The 20,554-nt window shown below is 44.8% G+C and overlaps 1 protein-coding gene across 3 annotated transcripts in view; it reads right to left on the bottom strand.

The window, feature by feature from the left end:
- Positions 1–20,554, bottom strand: part of LOC137347339 (tumor necrosis factor alpha-induced protein 3-like) — a 145,796-nt gene that overhangs the window by 89,654 nt on the left and 35,588 nt on the right. The window lies entirely within an intron of this gene.

Raw genomic sequence — 20,554 nt, 5'->3', positions numbered from 1 at the left:
GACAAATATTAGAAAAGTCACAGGTTATAAGCAAGTGAGGTGGGGGTTGGGCAAGAGTTAACAAAGGAGATCTAGATTGGACCAGGCCACATAGCTGACCAAAAGGTCATGGAGCAAAGGCAAACAATATGTTCATGGTGTGTTGAGAGACAAAGCATTAGTACAGATTAGGTGTAAATACACTGAATATTGAACAGCAGCAAGTGCAAACCTGAAAAAAAACACACTTTCTACTACTTCACTCTTCATCTTGATGAAGAATTCTATCATGTTATGGTCGTCTTTCCCCAAGGGACCCCGCATAACAAGATTGTTAATTAATCCTTTCTCATTGCACAATTTCCAGTCTAGGATAGCCTGTTCTCTAGTTGGTTCCTCTACGTATTGATCTAAAAAACCATCACTTACACACTCCAGTATTATTGCTAATTTGGTTTGACCAATCTATATGTAGATTAAAGTCACCCATGATAACAGTTGTACCCTTATTGCATGTGTCTCTAATTTCCTGTTTAATGCCATCCCTTAGATCTCTATTACTGTTTGGGGGCCTATAGACAACACCTACCAATGTTTTCTGCCCCTTGGTGTTTCCTAGCTCCACCCATACTGATTCTACATCATGATTTTCTGAGCCAATATCCTTCCTCACTATTGCATTGATTTCCTCCTTTACTAACAACACTACCCTACCTCCTCTCCCTTTTTGCCTGTCCTTCCTAAATACTGAATACCCTGGATGTTCACCTTGAAGCCATGTCTCCGTAATCGCTACTAAATCATAACTGTTTATATCTATTTGTGCTGTTAATTTATCTACCTTATTGTGAATGCTCCGCACATTAAGACACAATGCCTTTAGACTTGTATTTATAACATTGTTAGTCATAGGCCTTCTGAAAATCCAAATACACTACATCTACTGGTTTCCCTTTACCCCCTTTAACATTGGGGTGGTTCCAAAGAAGCATCTAGCATTGTGGTTCATCTGACCATCACATATCATACCAGTGTCACAGCCTACCTTGATAGCTGGAGCTTCCACATGCACTAATCCTCTGCCAAAGGAAAGAAAGGAAAGGGCTTTCATTTCTATAGCGCCTTTCACGACCTCAGGAGATCACAGCCAATGAAGTACTTTTGAAGTGTAGTCACTATTGTAATTGGCAAATTGACTGCCACATTATCCATTTTTTTTATTTGTTCATGAGATCGGGGCCTTGCTGGCAAGGCCAGCATTTATTGTCCCTCCCTAATTGCCCTTGAAAATGTGATGGTGAGTCACATGGCAGCCAATTCACAAAGCACAAGATCCCACAAACAGCAATGTGATAATGACCAGCTAAATTGTTTCTGAAATAAAACCAAAAAAGTGCTGGAAATACTCAGCAGGTCTGGCAGCATCTGTGGAGAGAGAAACAGAATTAACGTTTCAGGTCAGCAACTTTTCGTCAGAACTGGCAAAGGTTAGAAATGTAAAAGGTTTTTAGCAAATAAAGTGGGGGTGGGGAAAAGAGGACAAATGGGAAGGTGTTGATAGGACAGAGAATAACTGATAAGGAGGTCATGGGGCAAAGGCAAAGACAAAGAGTGTGGTGAAATACAAAGCGTTAGTGCAGAGAGGGTGTTAAATGACAGAATAATGAAAGCCCTAGACATAAACAAAAACATGAAGAAAAAAAATGGACAGGCACATGGTTAAAAAAAACTGTAATGATGAAACAAACTAAAATGAAATGAAATACAAATAAAAAAATAATAAAACTAAAAAAAGTGGGCGGGAGGGCCCGTCATGCTCTGAAATGATTGAACTCAATGTTCAGTCCGGCAGGCTGTAGTGTGCCTAATCGGTAAATGAGATGCTGTTCCTCGAGCTTGCGTTGATGTTCACTGGAACACTGCAGCAATCCCAGGACAGAGATGTGAGCATGAGAGCAGGGGGGAGTGTTGAAATGGCAAGCAACCGGAAGCTCAGGGTCCTGCTTGCGGACTGAGCGGAGATGTTCCGCAAAGTGGTCACCCAGTCTGCCTTTGGTCTCCCCAATGTAGAGGAGACCACACTGTGAGCAGCGAATACAGTATACTACATTGAAAGAAGTACAAATAAATCGCTGCTTCACCTGAAAGGAGTGTTTGGGGCCTGAGATAGTGAGGAGAGAGGAGGTAAAAGGGCAGGTATTACACCTCCTGCGATTGCAGGGGAAGGTGCCGTGGGAAGGGGACGAGGTGTTGGCTGTAATGGAGGAGTGGACCAGGGTGTCACAAAGGGAACGATCCCTTTGGAATGCTGACAGGGGAAGGGAGGGGAAGATGTGTTTGGTAGTTGCATCATGCTGGACATGGCGGAAATGGCGGAGGATGATCCTTTGGATATGGAGGCTGATGGGGTGGAAAGTGAGGACAAGGGGAACCCTGTCACAGTTCTGGGAGGGAGGGGAAGGGGTGAGGGTAGAGGTACAGGAAATGGGCCGGACATGGTTGAGGGCCCTGTCAACAACAGTGGGGGGGGGGGGGTGGGAAATGCTCGGTTGAGGAAAAAGGAGGTCATATCAGAAGCACCGTCATGGAAGGTAGCATCATCAGAGCAGATGCGTCGGAGACGGAGAAACTGGGAGAATGGAATGGAGTCCTTACAGGAGGCAGGGTGTGAAGAAGTGTAGTCGAGGTAGCTGTGTGACTCGGTGGGCTTATAATAAATATTAGTAGATTAATAAATTAAGTATTAATAAATTAAGTATTAATAAATTGTTTTTGATGTTAGTTGAGGAATAAATATTGTTCAAGATACCAAAAGAACTTTGGATAGTGTGATGGGATCTTTCACACCCACTTGGAAAACAGGCAGAAATTCAGTTTAATGTTTCACCCAAAAGATAACACCTCGGAGGTGTCAGCCCAGATTATTTGCTCAGGTTTCTGGGGTTGACTTCAGTATGGATGGATAAAAACTGATTAACAAACTCTCCTTGCACATTTGCTTAACAATGAAAGTAATAATGATCATGGTATTTATAGATAAGGATATGAGGATGCTGGTGGGTGAGAACAGAACACCTTTGGCAAAGCATGACCTGCCTGGCATTCTTCCTCCACAAAGTTCACATATATGGGAATTTCCATCGGGAAACCCACCTGCTGGCACTAAAGAAGTTGTCATGGAGAAACTAGAAGCAGCAGAGAAATTACCACAAAAGCAGAAAAAAACACAAAAACTTTAGGAAAAGCAGTAAGCCATGTAAGTTCTAACTGAATTTCCATCCCCAGCTGATCCTTTGCCAGCTTACTGTATGACAAAGTGAATTGCATCTCATGCCCTGTGTGTTTGAACATTGGAACAGAGTGTGCAGAATAAAATGACACCATCCCAGATGTTATTTTGTTATTTTAAAGAAGCTCTCACCAGTTCCAAGAAGGAGTTTCATGCCCCCATTTTAAATGCATGATGCACAGTGGTGGAGCAGAGACCTAGATTAATGTGTATCTGCTCATTTTTGCAGTCCTTTCTGCTCTGTCGCTGTTTGCAGGGTGTAAAAGTTCAAGAAAATTGTCAATAAATTCAAGGTTACTTTCAATGATAGAATTACTTAGTGAGATACAGAAAGGTTCCCACATGTGCCTCTGTAACTTTTCCCAAAGCGGACTGAAATACTTGGCGAGTGCGGTATGAATTGTTTAGCTGCTTTATTTGACAGGGACCAAGTGAGTATGCAGTGTAAGAATCAAATAACATTCCACCTGCTGTTCTTCGAAGTGTCATGGGATTGTTTCTATCCATCTGAACAAACAGACCAAACATCACATCCAAAGGACAGCACTTCTGACAAGGCAGAATGGATTTTAACTCAAAACACACTCACTTATAAAGAGTTAAAATCGGGTCCAATATAGTCTGCGAAGTGAACTGGGAGAAATTGAATTTTAGACTAGATTAGACTGAGCCCAGCTCTCTCTCTATGTCCACATCTGTTCTTCGAATCAAATATAAGTATTTTAAGACCTATTGTCTTTTTCTTTTCTTTACATCTCTCTAGAAGGAACTGTCTCCTTATTATAGTATGGTTCCAATAGTGCTTTTCACTTTCTGGTACCTTGGTTAAGTAGACATTATTAATATGTGAGTGATGACATGTTATTTAACATTGCTGAGACGGAGCCTGATCCTCACCCACACAAGTGCACTTCCACCAGAGATCACTCGATGCTAATCAGGGGAGTGAAAACATTGGCCAATCACTCTCCTCTGTAAATCACTGACATTCAATAGCACCTCTGACTCTCCTGGCTGAGGTCAGATGACTCAACACAGGGTGGTGCTTGATCCTGACAGCTTCCTGGCATGTACACACTCAGCTATTCACCAGCTAAACTTGCTGAGCTAGTGGGAGAACTACAAATTTATTCCATGCTTTATAGTGAGCTCTGCAAGAACTCAGAATTATCTGTTCCTGTATTGACAAGGATTCATTTAATTGGACTTCAATTTCACAGAATCACAGAATCGTTACAGTGCAGAAGGAGGCCATTCAGCCCATCATGTCTGCACCAGCTCTCTGAAAGAGAAATTCCCTCAGTCCCATTCCCCCATCTTCTCCCCATAACTCTGCACATTCTTCCTTTTCATATAACTGTCTAATTATTTTTTGAATGCTTCAATTGAACCTGCCTCCACCACACTCTCAGGCAGTGCATTCCAGACCTTACCCACTCACTGCATGAAAACGTTTTTCCTCATGTCCCTTTTATTTTGAATGGCATTGCTGACCAGGAAGTATTGCATTAAAAAGGCTAGTTACAAATGGTGGACATTTACAGTAGAGTTGGTGGTTTGTGTGATCATAAATTGTAGACACAGAGGCCAGGATTTTACCAGCCCAATGGAGGGCCACGGGATATTCCCAGAAGTGGGAATGGCAGTGGCTCCCAATTAATTGGCCTATTAACAGCCATTATACGATCCCACCAGCAATTTACCAGCATCGGTACAATCCCTGCTGCATGAGCAGTCCACAAGCTTCATCAAGGTAACCTCCCTGGCTTCCTGGGCGGAGGAACTAACCTTTATTGTCGCTCAATGGCCCAAGGAGGGGGCCCCCTGGTGGCACCACGGGAGGGTTCACTCCTCCAATCACCGGGACCTGCCTGCCTGGCCCTGCCACATTAAAACATTTTCTTTTCAGCCCTTTGTGAGTGCATCAACATGGAAGTGGCCTCTTCTTCCCCTTGCAGACTCAGCAGTAACCCCTTATTACTGCTGCTGATTGCACTGGCAGTTTGGGGAGGCAGGACACAGTCCTTAATTTGACAGTAGTCCTGACTGCGGCCTCTCAATTGGCCGTCATGGTAAAATAGCCTCCTGGGTCCTGTTGCCCTCCGGCGCGGGCTCAGGATACGCATTTCGTCCTGACATCAGGACTTCACTCTTGCTGGTAAGATTTCGGCCAGAATGTTTCTGACAGATAAGTGCGGTTGAGAGTGAGTATGGCCTAAAGCCTGGCTAGCCAACCTGAACCCGACTAGACCCAACTACATGCATTGGGTTCGGGTCGGGTTGGATCGGGTCGGGGCGAAATTCCGAGTCCAGCATTTGGGCTCAGGTCGGGCTGGACTCTGCCTCCGGGAAGTCACAGGATCAGGCTTACCCAAGATTTCCCACAACTCCAGCTGCAGGAATATCCTGCTGCTAGAACAGATGAAGGAGATTCTTGCCGTGCCGTGCCGTGTCGGGTTGGGTTGGGTCGGGTCGGGTCGGGTCGGGTTCAGGTTGGGCGCAAAAACAAATTAAAGGGCTCGGGCTGGAGTCGGGTACGGGTTCGGTTTGGCGGTGGACGGGTTGGGCTCAGCTCAGGTTTTAATTTTATACCTGAGCCAGGCTTTAGTATGGCCAATGGGAGCTAGTGAATCAAAGGAAAAACGAATGCTGGAGACCCAGCGGAGCTGCGAGGAGACAGGCACCGGCGAGTGGGAGTTCCAGCAGTTTAAAAGAGACTTACTCTCACAGACTCTCACAGAGGCAGCGAGAGCGCTTCAGGACTGATGTCACAGTTCAGAAAGTGACGCGTTGTAAGGGGAGGCAGCTGATTGGTAAGTAGGAGTAAGTGAGTATTTCTACCTTTTTTTTTTAATGACTTTCAATAGCTGAAGTAAAAGTAAAGGTAGGGAATTTAGATTGTAGTAGGTAGTGTTTGGAGTAGAATAAGGTCCCTATCGTAATTAGTACTCAAAATTAAAGGGAGTAACGTAGGAGCTTAATCTAAGGCTAAGTCATGGCAGGAGAGCTCAGCTCTGTGGCATGCTCCTCCTGCGCTATGTGGGAAATCAGGGACACTTCTAGTGTCCCTGGCGACCATGTGTGCAGGAAGTGTGTCCAGCTGCAGCTACTAGCTGACCACATTGCGCAGTTGGAGCTGCGGATGGACTCATTGTGGAGCACCCGTGATGTTGAGGACGTCGTGGATAGCACATTTAGTGAGGTGGTCACACCACAGGTAATGGCTGCAGAGGCAGAAAATGGAGGAGTGACCACCAGGAATAGTAGTAGGCGCAGGCAGGAAGTGCAGGAGTCCCCTATGGCCATCCCTCTTTCAAACAGATATACCACTTTGGATACTGTTGGGGGGGGATGGCCTCCCGGGGAAAGCAGCAACAGCCAAGTTCATGGCACCACAGATGGCTCTGCTGCTCAGGAGGGGGGTGAAAAAGAGTGGGAAAGCTATACTGATAGGGGATTCAATCGTGAGGGGAACAGACAGGCGTTTCTGGGGCCGCAAACGTGACTCCAGGATGGTATGTTGCCTCCCTGGTGATAGGGTCAAGGATGTCTTGGAGCGGCTGCAGGACATTCTGAAGGGAAAGGGCGAACAGTCAGAGGTCATGGTACACATTGGTACCAACGACATAGGTAGAAAGAGGGATGAGGTCCTGCAACAAGAATTTAGGGAGCTATGTAGCAGATTAAAAAGCAGGACCTCAAAGGTTGTAATCTCTGGATTACTCCCAGTGCCACGTGCTGGTGAGTATAGGAATAGGAGGATAGAGAAAATGAATGCGTGGCTGAGGAGTTGGTGCAGGAGGGAAGGCTTTAGTTTCATGGATCACTGGGTCTGTTTCTGGCAAAGGTGGGACCTGTACAGGTTGGACGGGTTGCACCTGAACCGGAACGGGATCAACATCCCTGCTGGGGGGTTTGCTAGTGCTGTTGGAGCGGGCTTAAACTAATTTAGCAGGGGGATGGGATACAGAGTGGAGTTGCAGTAGGGGGTGATGCACAGTCAAATATAGAAGAGAAAATCAGCCAGTCTGGAAGGCAGAGCAAATATAGACCTGTTAAGGCACAAGTGAAAAATGCAATGCTGGATTGCATCTATTTTAATGCAAGGAGTCTTACTAGTAACGTAAATGAATTGAGGGCGTTGATTAGCACAAGGCATTACGATATTATTGCTATCACAGAGACATGGTTGAGGGAAGAGCAGGACTGGCAGCTCAATATTCCAGGGTATAGAATCTTCAGGTATGAGGGGAGTGGGTAAACCAGGAGGGGGTAAACGAGGAGGTGGCACTGCACTGTTGACCAAGGAGTCAATTACTGCAGTAAGGAGGGATGATATCTTAAAAGGCTCCTCAAATGAGGCCATTAAAAACAAAAAGGGGGCAATCAGTTGGCTGGGAGTGTCCTACAGGCCGCCAAACAGTCAGGGAGATATAGAGGAGCAGATATGTAGGCAAATCTCAGAGACGTGTAAAAATAATAGGGTAACAACAGTAGGGGATTTCAACTTCCCCAATATCAACTGGGATAGTCTTAGTGCAAAAGGCTTAAAGGGGGCAGAATTCTTAATATGCATACAAGAGAGCTTTTTGAGCCAGTATGTAGATGTCCGATAACAGAAGGGGCAGTACTGGACCCAATCCAAGGGAATGAAGCTGGACAAGTGGTAGAAGTGTCAGTGGGTGAACATTTTGGGGATTGTGACCATAACTCTAAGATTTAAGGTAGTTATGGAAAAGGACAAAGATGGACCAAAAATAAAAGGTACTGGAATTTGGGAAAGACCGATTTTAAGACGATAAAACAGGATCTGGCCAAAGTAGACTGGGAGCAACTACTTGCAGGAAAGTGGACATCAGATCAGTGGGACTCAAAGAGGAAATAGTGAGAGCTCAGAGCCAACATGTACCCATTAATGTGAAGGGTAGGACCAACAAGTCCACAGAACCCTGGATGGTGAGGGATATAGAGGATTGGATCAGTAAAAGAAAAAGAGACAAAGAACAAAGAACAGTACAGCACAGGAACAGGCCATTCGGCCCTCCAAGCCTGTGCCGATCTTGATGCCTGTCTAAACTAAAACCTTCTGCACTTGCGGGGTCCGTATCCCTCTACTCCCATCCTATTCATGTATTTGTCAAGATGCCTCTTAAACATCGCTATCGTACCTGCTTCTACCACCTCCCCCGGCAGCAAGTTCCAGGCACTCACCACCCTCTGTGTAAAGAACTTGCCTCGCACATCCCCTCTAAACTTTGCCCCTCGCACCTTAAACCTATGTCCCCTAGTAACTGACTCTTCCACCCTGGGAAAAAGCTTCTGACTATCCACTCTGTCCATGCCGCTTATAACTTTGTAAACCTCTATCATGTCGCCCCTCCACCTCCGTCGTTCCAGTGAAAACAATCCAAGTTTATCCAACCTCTCCTCATAGCTAATGCCCTCCAGACCAGGCAACATCCTGGTAAACCTCTCCTGTACCCTCTCCAAAGCCTCCACTTCCTTCTGGTAGTGTGGCGACCAGAATTGCACGCAATATTCTAAGTGTGGCGTAACTAAGGTTCTGTACAGCTGCAGCATGACTTGCCAATTTTTATACTCTATGCCCTGACCGATGAAGGCAAGCATGCCGTATGCCTTCTTGACTACCTTATCCACCTGCGTTGCCACTTTCAGTGACCTGTGGACCGATACGCCCAGATCTCTCTGCCTGTCAATACTCCTAAGGGTTCTGCCATTTACTGTATACTTCCCACCTGCATTAGACCTTCCAAAATGCATTACCTCACATTTGTCCGGATTAAACTCCATCTGCCATTTCTCCGCCCAAGTCTCCAACTGATCTATATCCTGCTGTATCCTCTGACAATCCTCATCATTATCCGCAACTCCACCAACCTTTGTGTCATCCGCAAACTTACTAATCAGACCAGCGACATATTCCTCCAAATCATTTATATATACTACAAACAGCAAAGGTCCCAACACTGATCCCTGCGGAACACCACTAGTCACATCCCTCCATTCAGAAAAGCACCCTTCCACTGCTACCCTCTGTCTTCTATGACCGAGCCAGTTCTGTATCCATCTTGCCAGCTCCCCTCTGATCCCATGTGACTTCACCTTTTGTATCAGTCTGCCATGAGGGACCTAGTCAAAGGCTTTACTGAAGTCCATATAGATAACATCCACTGCCCTTCCTTCATCAATCATCTTCGTCACTTCCTCAAAAAACTCAATCAAATTAGTGAGACACAACCTCCCCTTCACAAAATCATGCTGCTTCTTGCTAATAAGTCCATTTGTTTCCAAGTGGGAGTAAATCCTGTCCCGAAGAATCCTCTCTAATAATTTCCCTACCACTGACATAAGGCTCACCGGCCTATAATTTCCTGGATTATCCTTGCTCCCCTTCTTAAACAAAGGAACAACATTGGCTATTCTCCAGTCCTCTGGGACCTCACCTGTAGCCAATGAGGATGCAAAGATTTCTGTCAAGGCCCCAGCAATTTCTTCCCTTGCCTCCCTCAGTATTCTAGGGTAGATCCCAACAGGCCCTGGGGACTTATCTACCTTAATGCTTTGCAAGACACCCAACACCTCCTCCTTTTTGATAATGAGATGACTGAGACTATCTGCACTCCCTTCCCTCGGCTCATCTCCCACCAAGTCCTTCTGTTTGGTAAATACTGATGCAAAGTACTCATTTAGCACCTCGCCCATTTCCTCTGGCTCCAAACATATATTCCCTTCTCTGTCCTTGAGTGGGCCAACCCTTTCCCTAGTTACCCTCTTGCTCTTTATATACATATAAAAAGCCTTGGGATTTTCGTTAATCCTGTTTGCCAATGACTTCTCATAACCCCTTTTAGCCCTCCTGACTCCTTGCTTAAGTTCCTTCCTACTGTCTTTATATTCCTCAAGGGATTTGTCTGTTCCTAGCCTTCCAGCCCTTACGAATGCTTCCTTTTTCTTTTTGACGAGGCTCACAATATCCCGCGTTATCCAAGCTTCCCGAAACTTGCCAAACTTATCCTTCTTCCTCACAGGAACATGCTGGTCCTGGATTCTAATCAACTGACGTTTGAAAGACTCCCACATGTCAGATGTTGATTTACCCTCAAACAGCCGCCCCCAATCTAAATTCTTCAGTTCCTGCCTAATATTGTTATAATTATCCTTCCCCCAATTTAGCACCATCACCCGAGGACTACTCTTATCCTTATCCACAAGTACCTTAAAACTTACGGAATTATGGTCACTGTTCCCGAAATGATCCCCTACTGAAACTTCAACCACCTGGCCGGGCTCATTCCCCAATACCAGGTCCAGTATGGCCCCATCCCTAGTTGGACTATCTACGTATTGTTTCAAGAAGCCCTCCTGGATGCTCCTTACAAATTCTGCCCCATCCAAGCCTCTAGCACTAAGTGAGTCCCAGTCAATATAGGGGAAGTTAAAATCACCCACCACTACAACCCTGTTACCTTTCCATCTTTCCAAAATCTGTCTACATATCTGCTCCTCTACTTCCCGCTGGCTGTTGGGAGGCCTGTAGTAAACCCCCAACATCGTGACTGCACCCTTCCTATTCCTGAGCTCCACCCATATTGCCTCGCTGCATGACCCCTCCAAGGTGTCCTCCCGCAGTACAGCTGTGATATTCTCCTTAACCAGTAATGCAACTCCCCCACCCCTTTTACATCCCCCTCTATCCCGCCTGAAGCTTCTAAATCCCGGAACATTTAGCTGCTAATCCTGTCCTTCCCTCAACCAAGTCTCTGTAATAGCAACAACATCATGGTTCCAAGTACTAATCCAAGCTCTAAGTTCATCTGCCTTACCTGTCATACTTCTTGCATTGAAACAAATGCACTTCAGACCACCAGTCCCACCGTTCTCCGCAACATCTCCCTGCCTGCTCTTCCTCTTAGTCTTACTGGCCTTATTTACTAGTTCCCCTTCATTTACTTCACTAGCTGTCCTACTGCTCTGGTTCCCACCCCCCTGCCACACTAGTTTAAACCCTCCCGAGTGACGCTAGCAAACCTCGCAGCCAGGATATTTGTGCCCCTCCAGTTTAGATGCAACCTGTCCTTCTTGTACAGGTCCCATCTGTCCCTGAAGAGATCCCAATGGTCCAGATATCTGAAACCCTCCCTTCTACACCAGCTGTTCAGCCACGTGTTTAGCTGCACTATCTTCCTATTTCTAGCCTCACTGGCATGTGGCACAGGGAGTAATCCAGAGATTACAACCCTAGAGGTCCTGTCTTTTAACTTTCTACCTAACTCCCTAAACTCCCCCTGCAGGACCTCATCACTCTTCCTGCCTATGTCATTGGTACCGATGTGTACCACAACCTTTGGCTGTTCACCCTCCCCCTTCAGAATGCCCTCTGTCCGTTCAGAGACATCCTTGACCCTGGCACCAGGGAGGCAACATACCATCCTGGAGTCTCTTTCACGTCCACAGAAGCGCCTATCTGTGCCCCTGACTATAGAGTCCCCTATAACTATTGCTCTTCTGCTCTTTGTCCCTCCCTGCTGAACAACAGTGCCAGCCGTGGAGCCACTGCTCTGGCTGCTGCTGTTTTCCCCTGATAGGCCATCCCCCCCAACAGTATCCAAAATGGTATATTTGTTAGAGAGGGGGATAGCCACAGGGGATTCCTGCACTGACTGCCTGCCCCTTCTAGCGGTCACCCATCTATCTGCCTGCACCTTGGGTGTAACCACTTCTCTAAAACTCCTGTCTATGACGCTTTCCGCCACCTGCATGCTCCTAAGTGCATCCAGTTGCCGCTCCAACCGATCCATGCGGTCTGTGAGGAGCTGCAACTGGGTATTTATTAGGAATGGTGGTAAAAGAGGTGGGGGGGTGGCATTGTTAGTTAGAAATAGTGTAACAACTGCTGAAAGAATTTTCGAGGAGGATCTGCCGACTGAGGCACTGTGGGTTGAGGTCAGGAACAGGAAAGGAGCAGTCACCTTGATGGGAGTTTTCTATAGGCCCCCCAATAGCAGCAGGGAGGTGGAAGAGCAGATTGGGAAACAGATTTTGGAAAGGAGCAGAAGTCACAGGGTAGTAATTATGGGGGATTTCAACTTCCCAAATATTGATTGGCAACTCTTTAGATCGAATAGTTTGGATGGGGTAGTGTTTGTGCAGTATGTCCAGGAAGCTTTTCTGACTCAGTATGTAGACTGCCCGACCAGAGGGGAGGCAATATTGGATTTGGTACTAGGTAATGAACCAGGGCAAGTGATAGAGCTGTTGGTGGGCGAGCACTTTGGAGATAGTGATCACAATTCTGTAGCATTCACTGTGGTAATGGAGAGGGATAGGTATGTGCAACAGGGCAAGGTTTACAATTGGGGGAAGGGTAGATATGATGCTGTCAGGCAGGAACTGAGGAGCATAAGTTGGGAGCATATGCTGGCAGGGAAGGGCACGGTCGAAATGTGGAACTTTTTCAAGGAGCAGATAGTAGGGGCCATTGATAAGCATGTCCCTGTCAGACAGGGAAGGGATGGTCATGTGAGGGAACCGTGGTTGACAAGAGAGGTTGAGAGTCTTGTTAGGAAGAAGAAGGATGCGTATATAAAGTTGAGGAAAAAGGGCACAGGCATAGCTCTGGAGGGATACAAGATGGCCAGGAAGGATCTGAAGAAAGGGATTAGGAGAGCTAAGAGAGGGCATGAAAAATGCTTGGCGGGTAGGATAAAAGAAAACCCCAAGGCCTTTTACGCGTATGTCAGAAATATGAGGATGACTAGGGGGACCGTAGGTCCGGTCAAGGACAATAGCGGGAGACTGTGTGTTGAGCCGGAAGAGATAAGTGAGGTTTTGAATGAGTACTTCTCTTCGGTATTTACGAATGAGAAGGGGTGTATTACTGAAGAGGACGGTGTGAAACAGACTGGTAAGCTCGAGGAAGTGCTCGTTAGGAGGGAAGATGTGTTGGGGTTTTTGAATAACTTGAAGATAGACAAGTCTCCCGGGCCTGACGGGGTATATCCAAGGATGTTATGGGAAGCAAGGGATGAAATTGCAGAGCCGCTGGCAATGATCTTTTCATCTTCTCTGCTGACGGGGGTGGTACCAGGTGATTGGAGGGTGGCAAATGTTGTGCCCCTGTTCAAGAAAGGGAATAGGAACAACCCTGGGAATTACAGGCCAGTTAGTCTTACTTCGGTGGTAGGCAAGTTGATGGAAAAGGTGCTGAGGGATAGGATTTCTGAGCATCTGGAAAGACACTGCTTGATTCGGGACAGTCAGCACGGTTTTGTGAGGGGTAGGTCTTGCCTCACAAGCCTGATTGAATTCTTTGAGCAGGTGACCAAGCAAGTGGATGAGGGTAAACCAGTGGATGTGGTGTACATGGATTTTAGTAAGGCATTTGATAAGGTCCCCCATGGTAGACTTATGGAGAAAGTCAGGAGGCATGGGATAGTGGGGAATGTGGCCAGTTGGATTAAGAATTGGCTAACTGATAGAAGGCAGAGAGTGGTCTTAGATGGTAAATACTCAGCCTGGAGCCCAGTTACCAGTGGCGTGCCGCAGGGATCAGTTCTGGGTCCTCTCCTGTTTGTGATTTTTATTAACGACTTGGATGAGGAAGTCGAAGGGTGGGTCAGTAAATTTGCAGATGATACAAAGGTTGGTGGAGTTGTGGATACCGAGGAGGGCTATTGTCGTCTGCAAAGGGACTTGGATAGGTTGCAGTGCTGGGCTGAAAAGTGGCAGATGGAGTTTAACCCTGAAAAGTGTGAGGTCGTCCATTTTGGAAGGACAAACATGAATGCAAAATACTGGGTTAACGGTAGGGTTCTTGGGCATGTGGAGGAGCAGAGAGACCTTGGGGTCTATGTGCATAGATCATTGAAAGTTGCAACTCAAGTGGATAGGGCTGTGAAGAAGGCATATGGGGTGTTAGCGTTCATTAGCAGAGGGATTGAATTTAAGAGCCGTGAGGTGATGATGCAGCTGTACAGGACCTTGGTAAGGCCTCATTTGGAGTACTGTGTGCAGTTCTGGTCGCCTCATTTTAGGAAGGATGTGGAAGCCTTGGAGAGGGTGCAGAGGAGATTTACCAGGATGTTGCCTGGAATGGAGAATAAGTCTTACGAGGAAAGACTGAACATTCTAGGCCTCTTCTCATTAGAAAGGAGAAGGATGAGGGGTGACATGATAGAGGTTTATAAGATGATCAGGGGAATAGATAGGGTAGACAGTCAGAAACTTTTTCCCCGGGTGGAGCAAAGCGTTACAAGGGGTCATAAATTTAAGGTGAAGGGTGGGAGATATAAGGGGGATGTCAGGGGAAGGTTCTTTACCCAGAGAGTGGTCGAGGCATGGAATGCCTTGCCCGGGGAAGTTGTTGAGTCAGAAACTTTAGGGACTTTCAAAAGGCTTTTGGATAGGTATATGGATAAAGGAGAATGATGGGGTATAGATTAAATTGTCCTTGACAGAGGACAAAGGATCGGCACAACATTGTGGGCCGAAGGGCCTGTTCTGTGCTGTATGTTCTATGTTCTATGTTCTATGTTCTATGGGTACACTTCCTGCAGATGTAGTCGTCCGGAACGCTGGAAGTGTCACGGACTTCCCACATCTCACAGGTGAAGCACTTCACCCCTCTAGCTGTCATTTCTAGCACTAATTAGTTAATTAATATAAAATAAATAAATACATATTAAATCCTTACTAAATGGTTACAATTAACTATATGGTCCCTAGTGCTAGATTCCTACTATAAATATTAAATGCTAACTAAATACAGTAATCTCCTCCCTCTGGTTTCGTTACTCTACTTATTAATTAGTTAATTAGTGTTTTAATCAATTTTTACCAATGTTTTATTTCCAAATTCAGTACAAATTCCCTACCAGCCAATCAGGTCACAGCTTTCCTGTGACGTCACTTTTCAGTTTTTTTTTTACCAGAGGTAAGTTTTTTATACTTACCGGTCCGGAACACCGCCCTCCGAGTCTTCTCCGTGTATGTAGCATAGACCAGGGGGCATAGATTTAAGGTAAGGTGCAAGAGGTTTCGAGGGGATTTGAGGAAAGACATTTTTCACCCAGGGGGTGGTTGGAATCTGGAACACACTGCCTGAACAGCTGGTAGAGGCAGGAACCCTCACAACATTTAAGAAGTATTTAGATGAGCACTTGAAGTGCCATAGCATACAAGGCTACGGGCCAAGTGCTGGAAAATGGGATTAGAATAGATAGGTGCTTGATGGCCGGCATGGACACGATGGGTCGAAAGGCCTGTTTCTGTGCTGTATAACTCTATGACTCTATGACAATATTTAGAAGAATATGAAAGAGAGGATGTGAAGGCTAATTTGAGAGAGAAGAAAGTGAAAGAACAGGCAAATGTAAAAAGCATGAATGAAGGAGAGAGATAGCAGGAGACAGAGAATCACTAAAACAGATGGAAGTAAATTGCATGAAAAGCGAATGCTGTGACTATGATACAAAAACAGGAATCGGTAAATAGGGAGTCTGACAGCAAGCTCTCCCTACAATCTGGTTCTAATCTAGCTAGCTGTAACATCAAAGCAAGTTTGAAGTATGTTTTGTGTTTAACTCAGCATCTTGTGCCAAAATGACAATTTTTTCCCAGGATTTTTCCAAAGCCTTTCCAATGCAGCATGGCTTGTTTGAATTCATGTTGTCCCGTAATATTCCTCTGCAGACACTGGAGCAGAGGAATTGTACAGAACAAAGTCCAATTGTGTCTTGAAGATGATTAAAATAACACAACCACCCTTGCAAGAACAAATCCTAAACTATTACAATTCACTGATTTTCCCTAAGCTACTAAACAGACATTGCCTTCAAGTCAAAGGATTATTCCAAGATTTCGAATTGATGTGCTGTGTAGTTAATTTGTCAATGTTTTTAACAGCCCATGGTGCTGTTTCGAATACTTGTTTAACTAGTTCTTTGACTCGCTTTGTTCTTACTGCAGCTCTGGATAGAACAGACATAAAGAACAGTACATAGAACAGAACAGTACATTCCCATCACTGATTATGCTTCCTTTGTGGATCTTATGGGTGGCAATATTGAAATTATATTGCCAAGGATGGTCAGTCACATATATGCCAAACAGATGAAGCAACATGGTGAGATAGAAACGTCGGCCGGTTTTAAACTTAAAAGATTCATCACTGAACTCCACAAGTGACCAATGGATTGTACATTTATTCACATTTGTTATGTCCCAGCTGAAAAGTATTGCACAAGGAGACAAAGCTTAATTGCCTTTCTTTCCAGCTTTGACCATAATGAACCGGTTCAATATCTACAAGCATAATTTAAGTGAATGCAACAGGCATGTTAAATAATACAAGAAAGGGCGAGTGCTCATTGTTCCTTGTACAAAAGAGTTCAGCCAAGCTTTGCTCTGCTGTTTTTTTTTATAAGACGCATTACTCAAAGTCCAGCCCATCCTATGGTGTATGACAGTATTGCGTGTGTGCTTTTGCATAATTAAGGGCTTCATGATTTCATGGATTTTCTTCTTTTGGTCCTTCTCAGCTCAGATTACATCAACCTCACCGTGTTAAAATCAAGAATCATTGCATCTCTTCTGACTCAGTTCTTAAAATACAAGCTTGTCACTTGACCACTATTTCTTGTTTTATCTTGGCTTTTTTCATATTCTTTCCAACCTGTGGATGACCTAAATCACAGACCTTCGTCTTATACCAAATTCCTCAATTTTAGAGAAAGTTATATCACTGACATATTCTGTGAGTTTTATTCAGATTTGCAAAATATTGGACCTGCCTTTTGTATTTTTTTAATTAAATAGTAAATGCACATTTTTTTGGGACACAGAAATATTCAAAAAAATATATATATTTTTCCTTAACTCATCACAAATATTGTTCTGAATGCTTCTCTTCCCGGGGTCCTCGTGTGTTAGAAGATACAGCACTGGCAAATTAAAATATTGCAATTGCACCATTAACGTTTCATTGTTGGCTTCAAACAGGTCATTCAGCACCAGAGATACTACGATAAGCCAGGAAGTAAATTTTTGTGACACAACAAGTTACCATGTCAACATCACCTGCTCCTGACTATTTCAGGAAGTCTAAAATCCAAAGTCATCATCGACAATGATTCTTTATGAGGAAACTTTAGCCCAATTGCAAAAGAATGAGAGTAAATGACCTCAACTCAAAAGCACGATGGGACGAGGGGTGTGTTGCGGGAGTGGTGAGGTACGGTGGGAATGGGCTAGGGCAGGGAAAGGGGTGGAACAATTTGTCCCATCGCCTTCACAGAAGCAATTTTAAACTGGAGTATTAATCACTCAATCTCAAATAACTTTAAGCTACTAATCATAGAATTGTAGAATGGTTACAGTACAGAAGGAGGCCATTCAGCCAGTCATGTCCGTGCCAGCTCTCTGCAACTGCTGTGACTGGCAGTAACTGATGTATGATTATCAGTTAATGAATAGTCATTAAGGTGTTGTCCTGTTACTACTCTCTGTAACAGATAACAAATAATAAATAATCTTTTTGTAGAGTATGATCATTGTCACCAGATCAGTGTATGTAAGGAACATACAAACCTATGAATTAGGAGCAGGAGTATTCGTATTGACCCCTCCAGCCTGCTCCGCCATTCAATAAGATCACAGCTGATCTGATTGTAACCTCAACTCCACATTCCTGCCTACCCCCAATAACCTTTCACCCTCTTGCTTATCAAGAATCTATCTATCTCTGCCTTAAAAATATTCAAAGACTCTGCTTCCACTGCCTTTTGAGGAAGAGAATTCCAAAGACTCACGACCCTCTGAGAGAAAAAATTTCTCCTCATCTCTGTCTTAAATGGGCGACCCCTTATTTTTAAACAGTGACCCCTAGTTCGGGATTCTCTCACAAGGGGAAACATCCTTTCCACATCCACCCTGTCAAGACCCCTCAGGGTCTTACCTGTTTCAATCAAGTCGCCTCTTACTCTCCTAAACTCCAGTGGATACAAGCCTAGCCTGTCCAATCTCCCATTCTAGATATTAGTCTCTGAACTGCTTCCAATGCATTTACATCCTTCCTTAAATAAAGAGACCAGTATTGTACACAGTACTCCAAATGTGGTCTCACCAATGTACCATATAGCTGAAGCATCTTCCCCTCCCTTCCCCTGTCAGCATTCCGAAGGGATCATTCCCTCCGCGACACCCTGGTCCACTCCTCCATTACCCCCACCACCTCGTCCCCGTCCCATGGCACCTTCCCCTGCAATCGCAGGAGGTGTAATACCTGCCCATTTACCTCCTCTCTCCTCACTATCCCAGGCCCCAAACACTCCTTTCAGGTGAAGCAGTGATTTACTTGTACTTCTTTCAATGTAGTATACTGTATTCGCTGCTCACAGTGTGGTCTCCTCTACATTGGGGAGACCAAGCGCAGACTGGGTGACCGCTTTGCGGAACATCTCCGCTCAGTCCGCAAGCAGGACCCTGAGCTTCCGGTTGCTTGCCATTTCAACACACCCCCCTGCTCTCATGCTCACATCTCTGTCCTGGGATTGCTGCAGTGTTCCAGTGAACATCAACGCAAGCTCGAGGAACAGCATCTCATCTACCGATTAGGCACACTACAGCCTGCCGGACTTAACATTGAGTTCAATAATTTCAGAGCATGACAGCCCCCCATTTTACTTTCATTTTTAGTTATTTTTTCTTCCTTTTTTTTACATTCTTTTTTACAATCTTTTTTTTTGCATTTATTTCATTTCATCTTAGTTTGTTCAGTTTGTTTACCCACTGTTTTTTTTCAGGTTTACACTTGCTGCTGTTCAATATTCAGTGTATTAACACCCAATCTGTACTAATGCTTTGTCTTTCAACACACCATTAACATATTGTTTGCCTTTGCTCCGTGACCTTTTGGTCAGCTATGTGGCCTGGTCCAATCTCGACCTCCTTTGTTATCTCTTGCCCCACCCCCACCTCACCTACTTATAACCTGTGACTTTTCTAATATTTGTCAGTTCCGAAGAAGGGTCACTGACCCGAAACGTTAACTCTGCTTCTCTTTTCACAGATGCTGCCAGACCTGCTGAGTGGTTCCAGCATTTCTTGTTTTTATTATAGCTGAAGCATAACCTCTCTACTTTTGTATTCAATTCCCCTCGCACTAAATAATAACATTCTATTAACTTTCCTAATTACTTTCTGTACCTGCATACTAACCTTTTGTGATTCATGCACTAGGACACCCAGATCCCTCTGCATCTCAGAGCCCTGCAATCCCTCACCATTGGAAAGTTGGAAAGTTATTGTACACAGGATGAATAGCTTACTGTCTGAAGCTGGTTCTGTGTCTTTGCCATGTTTTTAAAGTTTTTATACACTGTCTTATTGTATCTGTGAAAGATTACTGCTCTCTCATTATCTTAGGGTATTTCCACAGACAGTGCAGGAAATACAAGGTGGAGAGGCAACACATTTACTTTTCACACATTTTCCTTTAAGCTAACACAGGCCTGAAATATTGGCATGTTCTGTCTGACTCGGTGGTATTAGTGATAACCCAGGTTTATAGCAGGGCTCTACAGGTTTAAATGAATTAGAATCTGTGTTAGCTTAAGGGAAAGTGTATGAAGAGTCAATGCCTTGGCCAATCAGAGTCAAGCTTCTTGGTTTAAATTTCAAACAAAGCTTGGCAGTTAACTGTCAGTCACCATAAACTAGTGCATTCTCCATTCCAATGCCTCTACCAATCAGTGTTCACTTGCCAACCAATCAGCACTCTCTTCTTATACAGTATAAAGTTGTTGTTTTCCCTTATCATGGGGGATTTTAATCTACATATAGATTGGTCGAACCAGCTCAGTCAGGGTAGCCTTGAGGAGGAGTTCGTTGAGTGTATCCGTGATAGTTTTCTTGAACAGTATGTAATGGAACCGACGAGGGAGAAAGCTATCCTAGATCTAGTCCTGTGTAATGAGACAGGAATAATTAATGACCTCATAGTTAGGGATCCTCTTGGAAGGAGTGATCACAGTATGGTTGAATTTAGAATACAGATGGAGAGTGTGAAGATAAAATCCAATACCAGGGTCCTGTGCTTGAACAAGGGGGACTACAATAGAATGAGGGAGGACTTGGCTAAAGTAGACTGGAAACAAAGATTTTATGGTGGGACAGTTGACGAGCAGTGGAGGACTTTCAAAGCAATTTTTCAAAGTGCTCAGCAAAAGTATATTCCAGTGAAAAGGAAGGACTGGAAGAAAAGGGGTA

This window comes from Heterodontus francisci, chromosome 31 (genome assembly GCF_036365525.1).
Source record: "Heterodontus francisci isolate sHetFra1 chromosome 31, sHetFra1.hap1, whole genome shotgun sequence".
NCBI lineage: Eukaryota > Metazoa > Chordata > Chondrichthyes > Heterodontiformes > Heterodontidae > Heterodontus > Heterodontus francisci.
Note: the sequence above shows the minus strand (reverse complement) of the source record. Positions and strands in the feature narration are given on the sequence as shown.